This window comes from Ochotona princeps, chromosome 11 (genome assembly GCF_030435755.1).
Source record: "Ochotona princeps isolate mOchPri1 chromosome 11, mOchPri1.hap1, whole genome shotgun sequence".
NCBI classification, from domain to species: domain Eukaryota; kingdom Metazoa; phylum Chordata; class Mammalia; order Lagomorpha; family Ochotonidae; genus Ochotona; species Ochotona princeps.
Genome location: NC_080842.1, coordinates 2,875,629 through 2,901,349, shown reverse-complemented (window position 1 = coordinate 2,901,349; position 25,721 = coordinate 2,875,629). Strand labels below are relative to the sequence as shown.

The window sequence follows — 25,721 nt, the reverse complement described above, 5'->3', positions numbered from 1 at the left end:
AACATAACTAAGTGAATATGTGTGTGTGTACTTACAATTTATTCCTCAATCTTCAATTTCTTAATATACAATGTAGTTACCCTGTTACTGCCACTCATTGCCTATTTTTTTAATAGTCTTAATTTTCATGGATGTTCCAGTGATATTTCTCCTCTGAAATATTTGAATGTGTATTCTCACTAATGTGGGAGATACTAATTTTAGGAGTTAAAACAGCAGTAGAATCCAGCGGTTGTTTAATTTTAATCGTGTGTGTGTGTGGTGCTTATGTATACATTTACAGGTACATGCATGCCAAATATTTTCTGCTCCAATACATTCACTGTTAGGTGGTGCTCCAAGAAAAGTGAGTTTTCCCAGTATGGCTAAAAGTGAGTGTTGAGGTCATCAAATAGGGTATCCTAAGGCTTTTAAAAGATGCCTCCTTATTCTCTGCACTTGTTTGAATGTGTAGTAATAGGGAGACAGAAACAACCACACTGGTTCTTCAAAATTGCAGGAAAGTAAAAATTATCTTTGCATATTTTCCCTTATCCTTGATTTTAAAGTTGGAGTTAATTATGACTTTCTTTTGCCTGGCAGGACTTCCAATGTCATCCTTAAGAAAAAAGCAAAACCAAAAAATCCACCAAGATGTGGCTACTAGCATCTTGGAGCCTCTTTGTAGGCCTTGAGCTCTTATCTCTATGGAAAGACAGCCTGGCTAAGACAGTGAGACATAGGCTGAGGGCAAGTGTTGTTTCCACCTTACCGTTTTTTAGCCTCATGTCTGTATTAAGGCCTGCAACTTGCTTCCTGTATGTGCTTTAGGGAGTCAGTGGATAGAAAACAGCCAAAGACACCTGCCCTCCCCTTCCAAGCAATCCATCTAGCAAATTCTCAGTTCTCTTGAGCTTCTGCCCTCCTGTGGAAGTTAAGGCAAGTCGGTCTCCACTCCCCTCCTGCTGCATTGCTGCTGACTGAAGAGAATCCACAGTGCGGCTGGAAGGTACCTTTTTTCCCCTCTGTTAAAGTGCTCTAATGCTTCATTTATTTCCAGCACCCAAATGACAAATATTACAAAGTTACTTCTAAGCAAACATTGTAAGAAATTCAAAAAAGTAAAATGTAGTAACTCCGAAATTTTATTAATTTTTCATTAATGTGTTGAAAGTTTTCTTCTGTCATTTTTAAGGTAAGTCCTTGAGTCATTGCAAGTCGGCCTCGCTAAAGATCCTGGTGAAGGATGCATGATCAACAGTCAGGGAAAATACACCAAAAAGTAAATTTACAGGATGAATATTCCCATAATGCTATGAAAAAGATTGCTATTCAGTTTACATATAAAACATGAAAGATATTGAAAGGCAATAAAATAAGGAGGGGCCAAGGGAAAGAAGAAAACTATTATTTTTGTAAATGAAGTACCAACCTAGGGTGTTGTACAAAAATATTTCAAACCTTTGTCAACCCTATGGTTAAGCATGTTTTATTATTGTAGTTTCAATGATCTGTGATTTCCTTAAAATGAACTGTATCTGGGTATATAGCTGTAGTACACATTAATTTTTCATTCAATTGTTTATAGCCTTTATTTGTTAATCATTTAATAAAGCATTTAGCCATTTTACTGGAATGTTAAGTTAAAATGCTGTCTCAAATAAAGGAGAAAAGGGGAGGGGCTACCATTATATTCTGAAAATTAGATCTACTGGTTAATTTAAAAAAAAATAAGGTGCAACAAGCCATACTTGCAAAGGTCTTTCACTCAATTTTATACATTGTTAAAGATTGCAGTTTTAGTAATAGTGTTTTAACTTGAAAAGAGTTGTACTATGTCCCTATTTCCATGTGTCTGTGCTTTTGAGTCGGCTTGACACAAGTGGGTCAACATTGGAATGTTGTGTATGGACATGTATATTCACGCACCTGCAGTGGAGCAACCTTTCATGTGTAAGTACGCTGCTTGGTCTACAGCAGGCACCCCATGCTCTCCAGTATAAATATTTTCTATTCCCTCCCTGCAGCCAGTAGCAAATGCTGTGTTCTCGTCATGAGTGCTTACAATCTGGATACATCTAGTCCGCGAAACATCAGGCTTATCTGGGTGAAGAAATGAAGTCATTTGACCTGCTGTTTACACGAATTAAAAGCTGAGCTCATGGCATCACTTCTCTTTGGCATGGGTTATAGAAAACTGCTGAGCTGTGATAATTTCAAATGTTCCGAAAAAGTAACTTAAGAGTTCTCTGGGGGAAAGAAGCCTCACATATTTTTGGGAAGTGCATGCATAATAGCCACTGTGCACTTTTTGGGATAGTATTATAGCTGTTGAATAACCACCCCAAATTAAAGCATCACTACTCTTTTTGCAGAGCATCAGATGGTAGGCCACAGAAACCTCGGGGGAACCTCTTGCCTTGACCTTCATTTTGTTCTCAGGAAAGATGGAGCCCAGAGGCAGTGAGTCAGTGCCAATTTAAAACAAGACTGTCCTAACTGTAGGGATCAAGAATTTCCTAAAGATACTGAACATTTGTGGATTCATGGGTCCAGTTCCCAAAACACTGCTCTAATTTCCTGTGCCTGCCTTACAAATTAAAATCTTCAAGCATCTTCAAAATATTTGTAAAAATTTACAATTTAGAATTATGTATGTGGAAATCACAATTGGAAAGCTTGCACAGTGTTTCCCTTTTTCTTTTAATCATGCAACTATTGAGGACTTTTAAAAGACTCATTTGAACAATTTCCAATTTTAACATATTTGTAATGACTTATCACTAACTGGACCTTTTCCGAGAGATACTATTTAATTAAAAATTTGCAGAATTAAAATAGCATCTTACACTATGGCCTTGGCACTCCTAGTTAAGAAAAAAAAATGTTAACACTGTAAAACATTATTTTCATAACACAAAAATCACTAATTATGGCCTCCAATTACTGATGCATAGGAACTAATTTGATGGATTTTTTTCTAAGACTAAAAGCTTGCTGTGATTTCCCAACTGATGAAAACTACAGATCATTATACCAAGTTCCACAAAACAAATTTCAGCATAGCGATGTAATGCACAGTATGTTGGACATTTAATTGTTTAGATTCCCATACAGCATTTGGTAAATGAATGAGAGAGGAAGCACAACATTGAGAAAATATAGACAGTGTAAGTCCTAGAAAGTGCAATCAAGTAGACACTCAAATTTTACATTACAAAGACTAACTTTGAAAATGAAATCCACTGGTCTTTTTAGTATCCCTAATATGAGAAATAGATTGTTCTCATCACATGGGGAATGAAATATCTTTAGCAATGCAGAGTATGGTGATACGCACTGAAGAAATGATTTTCTCCCTTTTCCCACCCACTTGTAGCCCTAATCCCTTCAGAGACTCAGTGGAATGGGCAGGTCAGAGTGTTTACAGGTAACAGTAATACAATAAGTCTTGTCTGTCTTACTCATGGGCACTCCAAACAGTATTATCAAGTGTTGGCATCTCCTTCATCAAAGACGTAGTTGAGCTTTATGACAGTGCTGATGAAATCACCCAGTTCGACAAAATCAGCAGTGACAATATTGATGCTACTCTCTCTCTCCGGGCTTCTGTGTGTGAACCCACTGCATCATGGCTGGGAGAGCTCGTTCTGTGATTGTCTCTCTGAGTCCACTTGCCACACCTTTGACCAAAGTGCTAGCTTTGGGGGTCAGCACCACCTGAGATATAAAAAACAAGCCCTTCTTTCTTCTCTCAGTGATGGATGCCTGAAGAAACTGGATCAGCTTTTCAGGGTCTGTGTTGTTGGCCCAGGGTGCTGGCATCATCTGCCCAGGCCATAGGAAGGGGACTTCCAAGGCCACTTGACTGTGGTAGAAAACCAACACCTGATAGTCCTTCTCCCACAGGTACTTTAAACTAACTTCCTGGGCGAAAATAGCTGGGCACATTTTGTTGCCATAGATGTCTTTCAGCATTTGGACCAGTTTTTCATGGTGATATTTCTGCATCCCATAAAAATGGTTGAAGTCCAAGAACACCACTTCCTTATGGTGATCTGTGAGGAATGCATTGATCTCCTCAAGGCCTTCATTGACTTTGGCACTGAACAAGCCATGAGCAAAGTAGAGTTCATTGTCAGGATCCCTGGGCTTGGTGGAAATTCAAAGATCAAAATAACAGATTCCAGCTCCTAGCTGACCAGCGAAGTTCATTGTTTGAGTGGCTAACCATTTCCACATTAATTTTTTGGCCACAGTCCCAAACACAGAGACAAAATTCTGGACAGTTTCTGGCTGCTTAGGACCCACTGGAGAGGCTTCATCAATGCAGAAGCTGAAGGAATCATGAGAACAGTTTGGATGCTGAAAGTTCAAGACCAGCAGGCCTCAGGTCTTCTGTCTGTGGACAATCTCATGGTAGACGACGTCTTGGCAGGAGTGCATGGAAAGGAAACCACACAGCAACCAGGGGAGCAGGGTTCTGGCCTGCTGCCTTGCAGCAACTGGTTTATATATTTTTAAACACTTGAAAATGGGACTGGTGTCATAGTCTAGTGGCTAAAGTTATCGCCTTACATGCACTGGGATCCCATACTGCAGCCGGTTTGTCTACTGTCCAGCCAGTTCCTGTCCCATCCAGTTTCCTGCTTGTGGTCTCAGAAAGTACTTGAGGATGGCCTAAAGCCTCAGGACCCTGTACCTGCATGGGAGAATCAGAAGAAACTCTTGTATCCTGCCTTTGGATGGGTTCAGCTCCTACCATTGAGGCCACTTGGGGAGTGAACTAATGGATGGAAGATCTTCCCTTGTGTCTCTCCTCTTCTCTTTATATCTCTTTATATATAATTTAAATTTTTTTTTTATAATCCATTTTATTGTATTGTTATTGACAATCTTTACATAGTTAACTATAGTTGAAGGAAAATCAAGAAAGAGAAGAGAAAAAAAAAAAAAAAAAAAAAAAGGTTCAGGGGGATAGGGAGGTGGGCAATGCTATTATGTCCATATTGTTTCCATCATGTGTCTGAGGTAAAAGGGGATATTGAGGGAGAAGCCCCACCCGGTTTCCCGCCCACCCCAAGTCCCGGATGTGGGGCATGCTCTGAGATATGTGCTCAAGTGGAGTTAATAGTTCTCCAGTTATGAGTCACTGCCAGTTTCGCTCGATGAGGTGGTCCACTGATTGATATGGTCCATCATGAAGTCTCCATTTGTCCCATATTTCGCTGCCAACATGTAGCTGAGATGAATGATTGTCCTATTCTGTCTTCTGTCTTTTCTTGGTTAGAATTCTGAGTCCAGCAGTTCAAGTGGGGAGATCTCCAAAGATACTTTGAGGTATTCCCAGACCAGATTCTTGTATGTTCTAGCAAGCACAGGGCCCGGCACAGTCCATCACCCTGATCAGCTGGTGGTTGCAATTGCTGTGTTGGTTCTGTTTTCAGTCCCGAGTTGCACTGGAACCAATGGGTGTTGCAGTCCAGTCTGGTTCGGCCCTTACATCATCCAGTGGGAGCTGCAGCCTAGTCGGGGCGACCCACAATAACCCCCACCAAGCCTGCCCCCTACCCTGGTTTGCCAGTATGTGTAGCAGAAGACCAGTCTGTCCCCCATCCCATTTGGCTCTGGTACTTGTCAATGGGTATTAAAGCTTAGTTCTATCTAATCGACTCAACCATCCAGCCCTCACAGATGTTGTTGAGTGCCTCTGTCTAGCCATCCCAGCCCCCGTCCTAGTTTTCATGCCCTCCCACGGGAATAGTGACCCAAGAAGGGGGAACCCACTTTTTCCCTCCCAGGTCTCTCTGTCCCGGTTTATGCACTCTTTAGGTGGTCCTGTGATTTGACTCGACAGAATTAGTCCCCAGTGCCAGCTTCTGCCAGCTGATGCTGTGGCCCTGATCTTGTCCACATGCAGCGCACAGGTGTTGTAGCCTTGCTTAGTCGTGTCTGTCTCTATCCCAGCCAACACTCTCCAGTGGGAGTGGTTGTCCAGCGAGGGGACCAGCCCCTTAACCCCCCCGCCAGCTCTGCCCCTCCCTTTCTGGATCTCACGTGTGCTGGATGGGTGCTGCATTCATATCCAGTACAGGCAACCACGCCCTGGCGTTCCATAATGTGTACTGGTTTTGTCGCAACCAGACCCGGCCCATTCCACACTCTGTTCTGGTGATCGGATTTGCCAGAGGATGACATGAACTGATTCAGCCTGGTCTGCTCCTGACCCATGCCGAATGCATGCCAGTGGGAAACTTTCCATGGCCTATTCTGGGCTGTTTCCAATCATGCTTCTCGCGCTTACCTGCAGGGACTGTGTCCTGCCAGAGGAGTTGCCCAGGATCCTCCATCAGAAAGCCTCCCAATGCCAGATTTTGTGCTTGCCAGGGGGTTCTTGAGCCAACCCTACTCAGTTCACCTCCTGTCCTAGCAGGAACGGTGGCTTTTCCTGGCTGGCTTTCACCCCATTCTGACTCTTGTTGTTGGATGTTTCAGCCCAGCCATGGCTCGTCCATACCCACATACAGCTCACACATGGCTCAGAAGGGGATTGAGACCCAGCCTAGTCAGTCCCACATCTACCCTGGTTCTCCATAACACCAGATGGTGCTGGGATCTGAACTGGCCTGGTGCATCCAATCCCAGCCCACACTAGTGCCTCGGGTGACTGCAACTGTTTCCTAGATAGAACGCAGCCCCCATTCCAGCACATACACCCCTTGGTGGGAACCTCATCCCAGCTGTGGCATCCCAGATTGGGACCGTTCCTAGCTGTAAATCACGCACCTGCACGTGGTTGCTCCGAGGACCATTAGGTGCCAGCCTGCTAGACAAGCCGGAGCTTATCTTTTACTTGATAGGTGTTCAAAGCTCAGCATTATTAAGGGATTGGAAGTTCTTCAAAGGAAGAGTTACTGGCATTGGGAATCTTTAGGATTGACTCAGATCCCAGAAACAGTGTGGTCACTCTAGAGTTATCTCAGCAGCGATTCAGACGTCCAATACCCCAGAGCTCCCCGGCCGGGCGGCCAGCAGGCTCAGCCTGGCGCCACATGGCGCACTGGCCGCCCGGGCCCAGCCCGCCATGAGCCATGGGCACATGGCGGACTGGGTTCGGGATCCGAGCTAGACGTCCTCTCCCGCAGCCCTCGGCTCGCCTCTGGCAGCCGGAGGTTAAATCCTGCAGGCCCGAGGTTGCGCCCCTCCCCAATCCCGTTCACCCACCACCCAATGAGGGTGTTGGGTGGGTCCCGGACATGCCCAGTCACGGAGGCCTCCCCCCTCGGCGTACTCACCCCAGAAGGAAGCAGGCCGCACTCAGGCATGTCCGGGCCCAGCCCGCCATGAGCCATGGGCACATGGCGGACTGGGTTCGGGATCCGAGCTAGACGTCCTCTCCCGCAGCCCTCGGCTCGCCTCTGGCAGCCGGAGGTTAAATCCTGCAGGCCCGAGGTTGCGCCCCTCCCCAATCCCATTCACCCACCACCCAATGAGGGTGTTGGGTGGGTCCCGGACATGCCCAGTCATGGAGGCCTCCCCCCTCGGCGTACTCACCCCAGAAGGAAGCAGGCCGCACTCAGGCATGTCCGGGCCCAGCCCGCCATGAGCCATGGGCACATGGCGGACTGGGTTCGGGATCCGAGCTAGACGTCCTCTCCCGCAGCCCTCGGCTCGCCTCTGGCAGCCGGAGGTTAAATCCTGCAGGCCCGAGGTTGCGCCCCTCCCCAATCCCGTTCACCCACCACCCAATGAGGGTGTTGGGTGGGTCCCGGACATGCCCAGTCACGGAGGCCTCCCCCCTCGGCGTACTCACCCCAGAAGGAAGCAGGCCGCACTCAGGCATGTCCGGGCCCAGCCCGCCATGAGCCATGGGCACATGGCGGACTGGGTTCGGGATCCGAGCTAGACGTCCTCTCCCGCAGCCCTCGGCTCGCCTCTGGCAGCCGGAGGTTCTATAATTTAAATTTTTAAATATTTCAAAACTGATTCACGCTAAAATCTGAAGCACTTTTGCCTGTCAATAATGGATAACATACGAAGTAAAGAAAACTGCATTATAAATCTATTGTATTCATACAATCCAAAGTATTGGAAAAGGATTTGCAGAGAAGAGACAAATAGAAAGGTCTCGATCCCTGCTCATTCACTCTCCAAGTGGCTGCAATGGATGGAGCTGGGCCGATCTGAAGCCAGTAGCCAGGAGCTTCCTTCTGGTCTCTCACGCAGGTGAACATTCCCAAGGCTTTGGGCCATTCTCTACTCCTTTCCCAGCCCACAAGCAGGGAGCTGGATGGGAAATGGAGCATCTGGGACAATAATTGGTATCCATATGTGATTCAGGTGTATCCAAGGGTTAGCTACTAGGCTACAGCACCAGGTCCACTAGAACTCCAATGGCAGAACTGAGAACCAGCTTGCAGGAGGAGCCAGGGCTGTCTGCAACCAACTAGGCTGCAGCACCAACCAACAGGAGCTGGAACTGTGGGCAGGCTGGACTGACCCAAGATGAAGCACCCACTGGTTGATGCGGAGGCCAACCAAGCCACGCCATTCTAGGGTGGAAAGGCAGTGACTGTGAGGCTTGGGAGCGGTGCTCTGACAGGACCTGGGTCAACTGGCCTGGGTCCTTGGGCTCGTATGTGTATTGGATGCTGGGACTATGAGCCCTGAGGGGACGGGGGTTTTGGCGGGACCAGCATCACATGGTCAGGGTCCTTGGGCTCACCTGTGTGGTGGATACCTGGTCCAGTGGCGTTCAAGTAACCTGGTCGAGGTACTTGAGCCTGCCTGCAAAGTGGGTGCTGGGTCCTTGAGCCTCGGGGACAGGTTAGTGAGGTCCAAGTAGTTTAGCCCAGTCCCTCTTTGAGCCCACATGCAGGTGGATGCTGTTTTCATGAGTCCGAGGGAGGGGAGGCCCAGTGAGATCTGAATCACCTAGCAACCAACTGCATGGTGGGTGCCAGGTCTGTGAGCTCCAGGGGCAGGGAGCAGCCAGTTGGAGAATGAATCAGTGGATTGTAGATCTTCCTGTCTTTCCTCCTCTCTGTATATCTGCATTTCTAATAACAATAAATTTAAAAATAAGGAAATCTTATTTTTCATGATATTTACATACGAGAGGGATGCATGCCCATGAGGACCACCGATTAGAGTGGAGAGGTTGAGGAATAGAAGAAAGCAGATGAGACGGATCTTTGGTTGACATTGGGTAGCCTTGTCCCATTCCTGGGTAGCTGTTAACAGATTTCCACGATAGCCGATTTTCAGTATACTCAAACACTTGAGGCTATAAACTCACTATAAATGAACACAGGGCCCCATCTACTGTGCCAATTTATTTGGCATGCTCTGTACTCTTTCTTGTGTTTCAGAAACTTATACTAACAAGGCTTGTCTGTCTCCTCCTGTATCCAGTCCTATGTGCCTCTGGCTATGCCTGCTTTTATGTATCTCAGACCTTGCCCATGACACTGTGAGTTATCCACAGTTTGAACACCTCACATGACTGGGACCCATATTCATCCTTTCATTTACACATTTTAAAAATCTTTCATTTAAACCACATCATTAAAGTCAATTGTCCTTGTGCCTACAGCATAAGCCAGCTGCTTGCAAAGAATCATCATTCACTCTGTTCAATATGCAATATTTTTAGATATTCTATACCTTTGGAAAAATTTCTATCCATTCATTACTTAGCTGTAAGGATTGACTGGAACAGTGGCCACTAAGACAGATGTGCCATCTTAAATACCTGCCGCTCCTAGGTCTTGAACACCTTAGGGCCTCACAAATGAAAGCTTCATGCCCTTTAGGTTTAAGTTGTATTCTCTGCCAATCCTCTGTACTTTATGACACAGTACCTGACAGCTCTATTCACCAATGCCCTGTGGTACTTGTCCCCATTGTCCACTTACATTTGCATCTGCCAAGCCTGTGGCCCTGCACTCCCAATACCCACCTCTATACCTTCCCCTTCTTCTGCTTTCACTCACCTCTTTCTTCATCTGTCCCTCACTGCACTCTCCTTCCCCATCTCTTATCTTTGTTTCTTCCCCACCCATCATGCACTCACTGGGGTAGGACTAAAAATAACTAAGAAAAAAAAAAAACTATTACTTACAAATTTGTTCAATGGCTTGCTTTAACAGAGACCTCCAAAAACAATAGATAATCAACCAAAGGTCTTTACAGAGTTTAAGTTTTAAGCAAGATATTTTCTTTTTTAAAGAATAGATTTAATTATTTTTATTGGAAACTCAGATATAGAGAGGAGGAGAGAGAGAGAGGAAGATCTTCTGAATATGAACTTAATACCTAGCCTCTTGTACACTATGAACAATGGTTCTGCATAATTAAATACAACACTGAAAGCATTCTCTAAAAAACTACAAAGTTTCTACAAAGGATAAACTGGTATAGATTTAAAATATAATCAATTCTTTTTTTTTTAAAGATTTATTTTATTACAGAGTCAGATATACAGAGAGGAGGAGAGACAGAGAGGAATATCTTCCATCCGATGATTCATTCCCCAAGTGAGCTGATCCGAAGCCAGGAACCAGGAACCTTCTCCGAGTCTCCCACGCGGGTGCAGGGTCCCAATGCATTGGGCCGTCCTCGACCACTTTCCCAGGCCACAAGCAGGGAGCCGGATGGGAAGTGGAGCTGCCGGGATTAAAACCAGCGCCCATATGGGATCCTGACACGTTCAAGGTGAGGACCCTAGCCGCTAGGCCATGCCGCCGGGCCCAATATAATTATTTCTTAAACTGTTTCAATGTATGAGATGAACCCATGTTCTCTGTTAGTTAATATATTAATATATTAAGATGCAATATGGTTATAAACATGGAAATGTGTTCTTGATGAAGATTGTAAAAGAAAAATTTATGTGATATAATTGATCATAGTTTTTTACCATTTGCAACATTTTCTGAATATTTATCATTGATACATGTGATAGAAATCTGATCCCGTTAAAGCAAGTTTTAAAATACATATGTTATTGTAACATCTTTTAAATGGTTAAAGGGCTTTTACCTAATTAATAACAAGATTTTCCACCTAGCTCCAGTAAATTCTAGCTCTGTTGAATTGTCTCAAAATATGAGACATGTGAATGTACTCTTATATCCAAGTGCTTTTTATATAAAAGCAATCTTTGTGTTTTCTGCCTTTCAATAGGTTTTCATTGCTTAAGATCAGCAAATGGCCCAACACAGTAGCCTATTGGTTAAAGTCCTCACTTTGCAAACACCAGAATTTCTTTTAGGCGCTGGTTCTAATCCCAGATGCTCCACTTTCTATTCAGCTCCCTGCTTGAGGCCTACTGTGGTCCAATAAATATTTCGAAAAAGAATTTATTTCCTAAATTAATCATGTACACCACTTAGCACACCATCATAAAAATCTACTCCTTGAAAGAAGACTTTATTTCTGAAAAGTGTTGTGAACATTGGCCCTAAGACCTCAGCCATTTTCGAATCAACACAATTTTAAATATCTGCTTCCTCTAAATTTCAGCTTCCTTAAGATCCATATGCCCTTCAGGTTCAAATTTTGTTGCCTGCCAATCCACTGTAATTTCATAACCTTATTCCCACCAATCCACTGTAACCTCATAGCACCATTGCTGAAGGCCCTGTCAATCCACTGCAGCTCCTCCCACGAGTCCTTGCTCACCACTGTACCTACCAATTCCCTGTGGCCCCAACAGTTCTATCCACCAACCCCTTGTGGCCCACTTATGTCCCTTTCTAGCAATCCTTCAAGGCTCCCTGACACCTGCCCTCGGATGTAACGGCACACTCCCACATGCTTGCCATGCTTCTTCTTGCTCTCCTCCTCTAGCCTACTTCCCCTGGAGCCCATTCCTGACACTATGGCAGAAGATGCCTTAGTTCCCTCTTTCTGCCTCTGCACTTGTCCCCATGGCCATTTTCCCTGTTGGAATAAAATCTGCATGGCTTGCTACATCTGGTGTTTTGGCTTGTGGCAGCAAACTGAAAAGACCTTATATTGATGGGGGACTCTCAACTGAACTTGAGCTGTGGTTATGCAACAAGGTGGAGGAATCCACCATGGTGGGAGGGTTTGGGGAGGGGTGGGGAGAACCCAAGTACCTATGTAACTGTGTCACATAATACAATGTAATTAATGAAGTAAAAATAATAAATAATTTAAAAAAAGACCTTATATTGAATGAAATAAGACTGGAAAGGGTTAACAATATTTCTTTTCATACCTGGAAATTGACACAGTAGACCCTCAAACAGGCATTTGTTGAAGGAGCACTGATTGCAAAACAGAGCATGGAGCTGTGTTTCTAACAATTAGAACCCACTGTTCATCAGTTGAGCAGCTTGCATTGTGTAGCAATGAGCTCCATCCCTTAAATCATTCAATGACAGGACAATCTAACACATCACAAATGGTTTGGATGCACATCAATTAATAAAATTGAAGGCCTCTTGTATCTATTCTCTAACCTTGGTTTCTATGATAAAACTGACAAAAATTAGGAAGAGGACAGACAGAAGGAAAAGAAAGTTGTATAAGTGAGTGAAACTCCAATACTCAGAACAATTTCAGAAAAAAAAAAAAATAGCAAGCGCAAGTGTTTGTTTTGTTATTGGGCAAGAGGTTCTTACTTGCCAGCATGTAGCAGACATGGGAGGCTCTGAATTACAGATGTGGTGGATGAAAAGGGATGTCACAGACTGTAGCATTAACCAACTGTTTGATCTCTACTGTTTCTTGCTGAGCCTGGTCTCATTTCTAAATTGAAATTCAGCTCAGAAGAGATTCAGACTGAAGAGCCAACCAGAAAATTATGCTAGTCATTTTGACTGTTTTCTAAGCCACTTCCTAAGAAAACAAATTTAACATTTTGTCAGCCTCATTCCTGAATAATAAAAGCAATGTCACTGTCTCCCAAAGCAAAAGACAAAAGGTGGATTTGGCACTTGTCAGTGCAGAATGGAGTTCAGAATGATGGAAGGCTGACAGTGTCCTTCATAGTCTTTCCACATGGTCACATCAAGAAACTAAATTAGTTGCCCATGCAACTCCAATGGATGATCCCTCCAGGAAACCTCTCTCCAGATCTCTCACCACTTGTCTTTCCACTTCTCCAGTCCCTTGCCTTTAGTCATAAATAATTCACTCGTAGAATATAAGAATGACTGGGATGGAAATACAGGTGAAGAGAGAAATTGTAAACCCAGAACTACATAGCACAGGTTAACAGGGAACCACAGGACAGTTTGTATTTCTCTGCCCGTTTAAAATTCCAGCTTTATTTTGTATATTAGTAAACACAATGAGGTTACACATTACAGAGTATGTTATTACATGCCATATTCTTTATATATATGGATTCCCTGGTTTTCACTCATCTTAGAAGTTATGCACTATCATCTCTACTTAACTGATTAGGAACTCATTATCAGACAAAGTAAACATCCTACCCAAAGTCTTATATTCCATAAGCAGTGGAGCCAGGATTCAAACACAGATTTTTTTTTCTCTAATTCCATATCCAGATCTGATTATCACTGCAGCACAGTCTCAAAGAGTCAGAGGCTTCCTACTAATAAAGACCTTGTAAGCTGTCACCCTAAGTTAACCACAGGCAATCTTGCTACAAGAACAACCTTTCAAAATATCCAGAGACATTTTAACATTTTAAGCTGTCACAAATGGGCAGGTGCTACTGGTATCTAGTGAGTGAAGGCAACCATGTCCCAAACATCCTATAATTCACAGAAGAGACTGCACGATGAAAGATTAGCAACTCTAAAGCATTAATAATGCCAAAGTTAAAAATCTTTGCGGTGGGTGCCAGGTCAGGATCATCTCCATGCCCCCGATTCCAGCCACCGCATCCATGTGGTGATCTGTCCCTGGGCCTGCCCGGACTCCAGACTGCTCCTTTCATGGTGAGTGCACCAAAGGGAAAAGTTTGGAGGGCTGGGGGGGCCAGGGTCTGACCCACCAACAACATGACATGGTGGATGGAATTGGGGAGGGGGGCGAGCTTGGGACCTGGAGATTAAAATTTCCAGCAGCTTTTTGGCTGCTGGTGGGTGCCAAGCTGGGATAGTCTCCATGCTGATAGCTCCGATTCCAGCCACCACATCCATGAGGTGAGCTGCCATTTGGCGCCAGGGTCTGCCTGCTGGCGAGATGGTGGCCTGCTCTGGAGTTCTGGGCTCTGAATTGCTGCTTAGGTATCTGCATGTCAAGCCCACTGTACTTCTGGGATGTCAATCAATACTAAAGAATCCCAATGACAGAGTAACTTTTCCTTTGAAGGTTAGCGAGGGTAATGAGACCTACTAGGTTGGAGGAGAGGGAACAAATGATTTTATGGATAAGAAAGATATACCAAACTTCTTTAAATACCGTGTAGTACTTGTAATCATCAAACACCAGTCCATGCAAAAGCTAAGGCTTGTCTAGCAGGATCATATCATATTACCGGACATGTTGATGGATCAGGAAATGGGTCATATTAGTCAGGGCCATGAAATTAAGTGCAACACGAGAGAACCATATCCGGGGTTAGATTCTGTGGGGGATGTGCGGGCCAAACCCCATGGAAATACTAGACCACCTGGTTAGCTCAAGAGTTGAAGGGGTGATGGACTAAACTAGGTGTGACCAAGGAGCCTGCCATCGCTCACAGGTAAAGGAACCCACAACAGTCTGGACTGGTCAAGGCAGCAGCACCTGAATGTGCATCCTGAATAGGGTTGTGGAGTGGGCTGGGCTGCAACATTCACCAGCTCATACAAGGCGGAATGGAAGGCCAGACTATGCTGGACACTAGCCTAAAACCCAGTGGCATGTATGAGAACTGGGTCCGGGAGTTGGTCAAGTGGAGAAACTTGGGAAACTCCCCTGGCAGGTCATAGCTCCTTTTGGTGAACACATGATCTAGACCTTGGGGTCGGACAAGCTGGGCAAAGCAGCTCCAATGGATGGCTAATGTGTGGATTAGTAGTGGAATGGGGTGGAGCGGGCAGGACTGAGCAAACCTTACCCCAAAAGCAAAATTAGCAATCAGGATGGAGCACAGGTCATGCTGAGCTAGGCTCATGCACCTACTGGTCTGCATGAGCCAGGAATGCTAAGCCACAGTGTCCAAGGCAAGGGCTGGGAATGGTGAGGGGCTGTGCCAAGCTGAGTCAGAGCAATCACTGGCATGTGCGTGCAATCTATGGCTGGGAAAAGGCCCAGTTGGGGAGCTAACGGGACACACTAACTGGGTGGAGGTTCCCACCAAGGAGCATGGGGCTGGAACGGGGGCTGCATTCTGATCAGGATACGGTTGTAGTCTCACTTAGCACAACTGTGGACTGGGACTGGACACACCAAGCTGGGCTGGACTCCAACACCATCTGGTGCTCTGGAGGACCAGGGTAGATGTTGCACAGATTAGGCTAGGTCTCTGCCCCTACTGAGCCTTGTGTGAGCTGTATGTGGGTATGGACAAGCCATGGGTGGGCTGAAACATCCAACAGTAAGAACCAGATTGAGTTGAATGCCAGTCAGGAAAAGACACTGTTCCGGCTAGGACAGTAGGTAAATTGAGTAGGACTAGCTCATGGACCCCCTGGTATGGGCAAAATCTGACATTGGAAGAGGTTCTGATGGAGGAGCCTGGGCAACTCCTCTGGCAGGACACAGACCCTGCAGGTAAGCACAAGAAACATGATAGGAAACAGCCCAGAACAGGCCATGGAAAGTTTCCCACTGGCATACATTTGGCCTGGGTTAGGGGCAGACCAGGCTGAATCAGTTGACATCATCCACTGGCGAATCCGATCACCAGAATAGAGTGTGGGTCGAGCCGGGTTCGGTCATGACAAAAACCAGTGCACATTACAAATGCCAATGTGAGGTTACCTGTACCAGTGTGACCTCAGCGCCCAACCAGTATATGTGAGAACCCAGAAGGGGGCGGAGCCGGCAGGGGGAATATGGGAGTGCTCCCCTGCTGGATGGCTACTCCCACTAGACAGCGTAAGCTAGGATGGGGCAGACCAGACTAGGCAAGGCTACAACACCTGTGCGCCTCACGTGAGCTAGATCAGGGAAAAACCAGGCTGGGTGCTCACTTCGGCAGCACATACACTACCTGAAAAGCCAGGCTGGGCTGACTGTTCCTGCAGGTGCCAGCATAAATCAGAGTGGGTGAGGGTTATTTGGGCTTTTCTGCAGCATCAACTGGCACATGCTGGAACAGGGGGTTAATTCTGTCAAGTTAAACTGCAGAACCACCTGAAGAGTGCGCGATCCAGGAGTAGGAGTGGCCTAGAAGGGAAATAGTGGGCTCCTTTCTCTTGGGTTTTCATTCCCACTGGAGGGCACGAAAACCAGGGTAGTGGCTGGGGTGGATAGACAGAAAGGGACCCACCCAACAGAATGTGTGTGGGCTGGATAGTCAGGTTCGTTGGGTTGAACTAGGCTTCAATGTCCATTGACATGTAAGAAAGCTGAATGGGATGTGGGACAGACTGGACTAGTCTGCTGCACATACTGGCAAACCAGGTTAGGGGGCGGGCCTGGTGGGGGTTACTATGGGTCGCTCCAACTAGGAGTTCCCACTGTTTTATGTGTGGGCCAAGTGTGTGCTAGGCAGAACCAGGATGTACTGCAACATCCATTGGTTCACATGGAAGACAGCACTGGAAACAGAACCAACCCAGCAACTGCAACCACCATCTGATTAAGGTGATGGACTGTGTTGGTCCCTGTACTTGCTACTAGAAGAATCTGGTCTGGGAACACCTCAGACAAAGTCTCTTTGGGGATCTCCCCAATCGAACTGCTGGACTCAGAACCCTAACCATGAAAAGACAGAGAACAGAACAAGTCGGTCAACCACCTGAGCCATGTGTTTGCAGTGAACAACTTGGCAAACGGAGACTCTATGATGGACTATGTCAATCAGTGGATTCGTCAACAACCTCATCATGCTTAGAATGGCAAGATTGGCAGCAATTCATAACTGTTGAACTATCAAAACCACTTGAGCAAGACCCTCAGAGCATGCCCAACATCAGGGACCTGAAGTGGGTGGAGACTGGGTGGGGCTTCTCCCTTAAAATCCCCCTTTACCTCAGATACATGAAGGAAACAATGTGGAAATAATAGTCTTAAAAACAAACAAAAAACACTCCCAGAACTGTTGACAGCCCTGCTACCCACTGGCTTCAGAGACTGTCCCCTTACATCAACTTGAAAATCTGTCTCCTACATGTTTTCTCAGATTCCCCTTCACTCAGGGTTGGGTCCTAAAAATATCAATCACATTCCAGAAATTAATGACCATGCTGCCTTGCCTTTCAGATCCTCATCCACATGCTTATTTGGTCATCCTGGAACACTGCTCCACTCCCTCATCCAAACTCCCAGATGCTCACCACAGAGCAAGACTACAGGTCTCTGTTGAAATGGCTTTGCTGCAGGACAGCCTCCACTCACTCCTGGATTCAGTCAGATGCTTTGCACCCTTCACGCTTCAGAGCCGTCTCCCACAACCTTGTTGCTTTATCTCTTGTCTTCCCAGTTAGATCTACTACTCCAGAAGTGAAGAAATCAAGCTTACTGCCTGCCCAGCAATAACAGACTTTTGGATAATTTCAGCATGGTAGATTTGAAAAAGTTTGAGTTTTGCTGAGAATTTTGAGTTCATAGATTAAAGGAAGAATTGTAAAACCTTACTATAGAGAATGGTATAAGCAACAGATCCTACTTAGCTATGAATTTAGGGTGAGAAATGTGTGAAAGGAGATGATGCCTGGCTATAATTATCAAACAGCCAGAGAGAGAAAATGAAAAACTGGGCACTTGGTGACAAGCTGTGCAAGCGGAGAGACTTCCAGAAGGAGGGGTGGAGACTTTCATGCTGCAGGAACATACTTGGCATGTAGCTTTTGGGGAAGAATCTGCTTTGAAGTTTGCTGTGTTTACATTAAGGATGCTACTTTGAAAAACCCATCCCTCAAATCAAATGTAAATACGCAGATACAATAAGGGATGGTAAATATGAAAATATTAAATTTGCAGATTTTTAAAGGGAATATTAAATTCTAAGTGGCTTATTAAAAAAAAAAAGAAAAAAATCTTTGCACCAGAAGTTCCCATCATCATGTAAAAGAGTCTCTGCTCTTATAATCTTCTATAAAGAAGAGAGAAATATCCTAACTTATTTTGGGGAGGGGAGAAGGTGTCAAACTTTATTAAAAAACCAAATGGAAAATCTCTACATACGCATATGTCAATTTTTGTTTCCATGCTGCTGTCCAAACACAAACAAAATTGAAACATTATATCCTTTTGCTGCAACTGTAGCATTTGACTAGAGCAGCAACCAGACCAACTCATCTGGCTGTGGAATTGTATCACATACGTAAAAATAAAATAGAGGAAAAAACAGACTAAATTTACAAAAAAAAAAGAGAATACAGAAAATTTAATCATCAGATTTAATAAAATGTAGAATAAGTTTGAAGATATTTCCTTACTGTCAATTATTTTCCTATTTCCATCTTTCAGTTTAATAAAACTTTTTTATTTTATTAAAATTTATACTTTGTAAAATAAAATAATCTCTACAAAAAATATTTTTTTTTCTGGAAAAATGCTGCCTTCAACTGCCTACTTCCAGTAGTCCAGGCCAGGCCAGTTTACACTGCCTGCCAGCATATGTGTAGGTTAGGTCTGAGGGTAAGCCAGGCTGGGCCAGTTCATAACACCCACTGGCAGATTTGAGAATCATCATAGAGTACAGGACAGGCCAGTTCAGGCCACAGCACCAGCCAGTTTACATTAGGACAAGGACTTGGTGCTGGCTGGGCTGGGTTGGGCATATGTAGCACCAACCAGCGCAAGCTGTAACTGGGGGCAGACCAGGCCAGGCCAGGATATAGCATCCACTGGCATATGCCAAGGTTAGAAGGGCCATGCCAGAAGGGGCTACAGTACCACCAGCACATGTGAGATACATGGGAGCAGGGGACAGGTGTGAGCCTACTAGGGGAGCTATGCTGGGTTAGTATTCCTGTGAGAGCTGAGACTGGGGGAAGACAACTCTGTGCAAGGCTACAACTCGTGTTGGCTGCATATGAACTGGGTTAGAGAGCCAGGCTATGCTAACTGCATCCATTGGTGCATAGTAAGTATAGGTTGGTTTGGCTTTGCCACAGCATCAACTGGCAAGTGCTGGGACTCAAGGCAAGCCCTGTCAAGCTATAGTGCAGAACCACCTGGAGAGTTCAAGATCCAAGGTCAGGAGAGGGTCCAGTAGGGAAACTGTGGGAACTTCTCTGATAGGCTGCAACTCCCACTGGTGAGCATGACAATCAAGACTGGGTGTGGACCTGGCTAGACAGGTGGTAGCACTTGCTGGCATTAGTGAAGGATGGAGGATAGAGTCAGTAGGGTTGAGTTAGGCTTGAATGCCAAATGATGTGTATGAGAGCTGAATGAGATGTGGCACAGACTAGACCAATCCATTGTACATACTGGAAGCACAGGAACCAGGGTTGGGAGACAGCCCAGTTAGGGCTCTTGGAGGTTGTTACGACTGAGCCACAGCTCCCATTATGTACATGACAGCCAAGTGTGTAGTAGGTAGGGTTGAGCTGGGCCACAGAATCTACTGGTTTGCATGAGAGAAGAGGCTGTTAACAGATCTGACCTAGCAGTTACAACTGTCAATGAGTGCGTGTGCAGGCTGATGTGGATGACAGAATAAGCCTGACCCTGTACTGGAGGGCACACATAAGATTGCCTGAGCTAAGATTTCTTTGAGGGTCCCTCCAACTTAATCATTGGACTCATAACTCCAACTATGGGAAGAATGGCAGGACCTCTGATCTGACAGTGGGGTGCATTTGTCAGAACTGGGTTTCCTCAGTTCTGCATATGGAGGATTTGATAGTCCATTGCAGCCTGCAAGGACATCTGGAGACATATGGCATCTGTAAGCCATAGCAGAGGAAGAAGGGTAGAACGTATTGGTTAACTACCCTCATTGAAGCTTGATAGCAAATTTCTCGGTGATTGAAGACTAAGAGAGACCATGTCAGCCAATGGACCTTGAAAATATTTCTTTGGGCCCGGCAGCGTGGCCTAGCAGCTAAAGTCCTCGCCTTGAACATGCCTGGATCCCATATGGGCACCGGTTCTAATCCCGGCAGCTCCACTTCCCATCCGGCTCCCTGCTTGTGGCCTGGGAAAAGCAGTTGAGGACAGCCCAAAGCTTTGGGACCCTGCACCCACGTGGAAGACCAGGAAGAAGTTCCTGGTTCCCAGCATTGGATCGGCGCGCACAGGCCCATTGCGGCTCACTTGGGGAGTGAAACATCGGATGGAAGATCTTCTTCTCTGTCTCTCCTCCTCTCTGTATATCCAGCTTTCCAATAATAATAAATCTTAAAAAAAAAAAAGAAAATATTTCTTCATCTTTGAATCTATGGGATTGACAGCATGTCAGAACTACTGAAACAATTTAAACAGAACCCTCAGAACATGCTCTACATCAGAGACCCTGAGATGATGTTGGGTGGCTGTTTTCCTTCCCCAGGCACTCAGGTGGCTAGGAGGCTGGGTGTGGCTTCTTTCCTTATCTTTCCCTTTCTTTCAGAATCAGGAAGAAGAAAAAAGAAAATGTGAAAATAATGGTCTCAACCACTTTCCCCTAATCATCGACCCTTCCCATATAATGAACAATGCAAGCATTAAAAAATAAAATTATATATATATATATACATGTGTGTGTATTTGGAAAACACAGAAACTAGATGAAAAGTATTAAATTAATATCCCACGTAATTAACTGTGTCAGCATTATAAAAAAAGAAAATTATATATGTATATATATATGAAGGAATTTGGAAAATACAGAAATTAGATGAAAAATATTAAATAAAATCATCCACCACCTAAAAAATTGAAAAAGAAAAAAGCACTTTCAAATGTCAGCAGTGTGGTGTACAAGCTAATTCTCCAACTGAGGCCCAAGAATCTCATATGAATTCCAGCTCTACTTCCTGCCTACTTCCTGCTAATGGCCTGGGGAAGCAGCAGAAAATGACCACATTCTCAGGTCCCTTTATCCAAATGAGAGACCCAGAAAAAATTCCAGGCCTTGGATGGCCCAACTCTGGCCTTTATGACTAGCTGGTTAATGAACCAGTGAATTGAAGATCTCTCTACTCTCCTTCTCTTTCTGTAACTCTTTCAATTAAAAACTAATCTCAAAACAACAAGGGATTTTGACATATTATCAGTGCGTGGTGTTTGTCCATTTTGGTACATTCAGGCACATAATATCTACTTACCACTCAACATTTGTCCACAGAAAATTTCTTAAAATATACTTCTTCGCATCTTTTTTGTACAAAAATCTTAACAACTGCTGAGCCTTGAAAGAGCTATCAGGACACATGAGGCATTAACATCATCTCCAAATATAAAACATGAGAACCATTTCTGGAAATTATGAGAGTAGCATAAAGTAATGGAAATGTGCTAGGGAGTGATACAGAATCTCTGATATGAAAGCTAATCCTTTTACTGAGAATAACATCATCAAGAACCTTTCAATTATTTTTCTAGGCCCTTGTCTATCCTGCTCAATGGACTCACATATATTTTAAAAAAATAAATTCATTTCACTTTTGATGATATTTACATACTTGAGAGGGGTGCATGCCCATGCGTACCACCAATTTGGGTGAGGAGGATTATGGAATGGGAGAAAGGGGATGAAAGAACTGCCTCCAATCTCCTTTTCTTCATTACTCCAAGGTTGAGGAAACCCTTCCTAGGTCTGTTAGCTCACACAGTCCACTTTAGTTTTGATCCTCCCAGAGCTTGGTCCGGGAGAGCTGTCCAATTTGTTCTGCCCTCCATTGGTACTAGATGTCCTCGAGACTCATATATTCTTACAAAATTTCTAATATCATCCATTTATTAGAAGTCTACAGATGAGGTGCTTTAATCTGGTCAATCTGAAAGGGAAACAAGGTTGTTCAGGCAATGCAAGGAAGGGTCCTCACCTCTTCAGGCTTCCCTTGCCTCTACTGTGAAACACTAGAGAGTTTGGGCAGTGAAGCACTGTTTAAAGTGAATTCCATTTCATAAAGCTTATTGCTTTCTTTGGCATAAAGAACTGTGTTGGGAAGGAAACAGGATTTGTGTTCTTGCTGTGGATAAGCAGAAAAAAGCTCTGCCTGTAATGCCAGGATTCAACATTGGTGCCGGCTGAAGTCCTTAGTTTTTCCAGTTCTAATCCAGCTCCTTCTTAGTGTATGTGGGAAAGCAGCCCAGTACTTGGAGCCTGCACCTGAGTGGGAGAGGGAGAAGCAGAAGAAACTCCTAGTACCTGGCCATGGCCTGACCCAGCTCTGAACATTATAGCCATTTGGGAACTAAACCAGTGGATAGAATATTGATCACTCTTTCTCTAACTCTGACTTTCAGATACACAAATATTTTTTAAAAGGAAGGAAGAAAGAAAGATCTCAATCCATACTCTAACAGCCATTATAAATCCCTCAGCCCTTATAAACTAAGTTTTATATAAAGCTCTGTAAACTCAAAGAAACTGAGAAGGTACATCACACAGCAATGTAAAAAACACTTCATTTTCTGAGAGGACATAATAGCACCCCATAAATTCACCTGTCCCATAGTGGAAAAACAAAAGATCCAGGGATCTTGCTGGAAATCTGGAGATTTATTTTACCAACATTTTGAAACCAAAGAGAGATAAACCAAGGCCTTTAGGTGAGTAACAGCACCCTTCAGTGGCTGAGCTTCAAACCCATACTGTGCACTTTCTCTCTCTAGTTTAAACATTCCCTTTGTCTAAAAATTACAGAAGCCTAATTCAATTCTGTGTATTTTCAAGACTTTCAGAACAGATGAAGCCTATGACTAAAATGTAGAACAAAAAGAAAAAGATGTCTACAATTTCATAAATGTATCTAGGTTGTTCAATGCATATCTCTTAGGATAATTTACATTGCTGAGAAACAAACTATAGGTCTTATGTTGAATGGATATATTTCACAGTAATGACCATTTTTTCATCTCAGGGTCATGTCAAACTGAAGTATCATGGTGTCTTTTCACTTACTAATTTCTAGTGGTTACTTCCATTACCAAGCTTGGTTAATAAAGACTTCTTAGTCCAACCTATAGTCATCTGACATGATCTCCCTTACACGCCCTAGCATTCTGGAGACCCTAGTCAGAGGGTAGTGATCATCCTAAGCTCCAAAACCAGGGTTAGTAGTTGGGGGAGCAGGGCACTGAGATGATTAGCACAGCCCTGGCAGTTGATTCCAGCTTCCAGGCTCACAGGATTTGCACTGACCTTTAATCATAAACATATATCTCACCACCTGATCTGCTTCTGTTCTGAGTACTCATCTCGAACTCAGCAAGGCTGCATGCCGCACAGCTATAGGTCAGGCTCCATAGATGTTGTTATGACCTATCAGGTTTCTGAATTATTTCAGTGTGGTGGTCACCTGTGTATCTTGATGTCTATGTTTCTGCTAAAGCTGTTGAATTCTACAGGTATGGTGGAGATAACAACTGCTAATTAAAACTATTCCTACAGTCCTCTACCATGTATTTTCAAAAAAAAAAAATGGGTGTTGCTTTACAGTAACACTGGTTGGCCTCTATATTCCTTGAGATTAAATAAAAAAATGGTTTTATAATAAACTTTAGTTTTATGCCACTTTTTCCAGTCAGAGTTATTTTAGAAATATTTTAAATTGTTAACACACGTTACTGTCTGTGCTTACTGGTCAAAAAAATATTATACCTTTCAAAAAAATTAAACCTTTCACCTATTGTGAACCAATTTTTGGAGTTTTCAATAACAAAATTTTTTTTTAAAGAACAGATGTTATATATGTTTCCTAAGTCAACTTGGTACAGTTAAGTATACATTGGACAAAGCTAAGAGAAATAACAGCTATCTCATTCATTAATGAGTTTTATGGTCCCAGCCACAACTGTTTAAAATCTGACTCTACCTATACTTGTAAGTCATCTTAAAAAAATTAATAAATTCATGTTACTAAAAGCAAACATAAATCTAAAGGTCTTAAATTGATGCTAAAATTAATTTATCATTCTGTCCTAAATAAAAATCACAAAGTCAACACAAATTTTCTCTGGTTCATATAATTTAAACGTTTAATAAAAACTGTTTTTAAAACATTTTAAATCACTAATACATTTATACTCAAGCTCGCCAATCTAACAAGTTACTCATGTTATTTTCTGATTAGTGTCTATAATGTACAATTCAGTTTATTAACTTGTACTCTTAAATTTATAGCAAACATTAAATCTTTGGGTGAATTTTTTCTAAAACTATTATTTAATAGTTTTCACTTAATATTGTTCCTCAGAGTAAACAACCTTGTGACTCAGACTTTTTCTTCATTTTTTCTCTATGCTCTCTTAAAACTCTAAACAAAAGCCTCTCAGGATCTCCATACCCTATACAAATAATGAATAATTCTTTCTGTAGTAATGCCTGAACACATATAAAAGAACAGGTAACAATTATCTCCTCATGGATATTACCTCATAGTATCTGTAAATTCCTCTAGACACAACCTATGAGTTATAAATGAAATCTTTCCTTTTCACCTATTTTCCTATCATAAAAATTCTCCCTTGACTATTAATACACACAATTAACCTACATATACTAAGCAAAAATTTCAAACCGTCTTGGAGCAATCCATCCTATACATTACAAGCATTCTTTATAATCTTTAAAAACAAACTATCATTAAATGCACATATCACATCACACCCTAAAAAAAGTCAACTGGTAAAAAAAATAACTTAAAAATAAAAGGGGTGATACCCCCTAGAGACACTTTATGCCTAACATTTTTAACACTTAATTTTTAAAATTCAACTCAAGAAGACTTTAATACTACTGTTAACAAATATTCTCCAATATAGCCTTATAAATCACCACCTTGGTAAGACAACTAACTGACTGACTGGAACACTACTGTCCCTGGGCAGAGGCTAGGTTCTTATTGCCACTGGATTTCCTGATTGAGCCTCTCAAAAACTGCAGGTTTCTCTGTTGCTCATCTGGCTTGAGAAGTGCATCAGTTCTCATGGAAACATCCCTGTCCCTGAAGAAAATGGATCTTCCCTGAAATGGATTTTCCCTGAAGAAAATGGAATTTCACAGGATGTAGCTGACAGCCAAGGCGCCATTTATCACAGTGTCAACTACCAAACTGCTGACATGGGGTCAACTTTAGAACCTCTCATGTGAAGCTACCAACATGGCGCAATGTAAGGGGAAAATGTCTGTCTCCAGAGACATTGTTTCTAGCCATGGTTGCCATCACCACTCCGCCCTCTGCTTTAGCTGTAAGCTGTGGTAGTAATCACATTTACTGGACCTACATTCCTCATCCCCCGCTAAATTGTTCTGTCACATGGTGGGATTCAAGTGTTCTGGTATATGTCAATGATTCAACTTGGATTCCTGAGTCTTTTGATGACAAGAGACCTCTAATAAAGGAAGAAGGGATACAGTCAAATAGAACTACGAGTTGAGGTCAGAAGGGACTCCCATTTGCATAAGGTCACATTCTCACTAATTGTAAACAGAGCACAGGGCTTAACTTACTGTACTAAAAAATAAAACCAACAATATCATA

At 43.5% G+C, this 25,721-nt stretch overlaps 1 protein-coding gene and 1 pseudogene across 1 annotated transcript in view; both read right to left on the bottom strand.

The window, feature by feature from the left end:
• Positions 1-25,721, bottom strand: part of LOC101533792 (zinc finger protein 334) — a 70,720-nt gene that overhangs the window by 27,398 nt on the left and 17,601 nt on the right. The gene's annotated exons all lie outside the window — the stretch shown is intronic.
• Positions 3,134-10,043, bottom strand: LOC101533793 (PI-PLC X domain-containing protein 3-like; annotated as a pseudogene).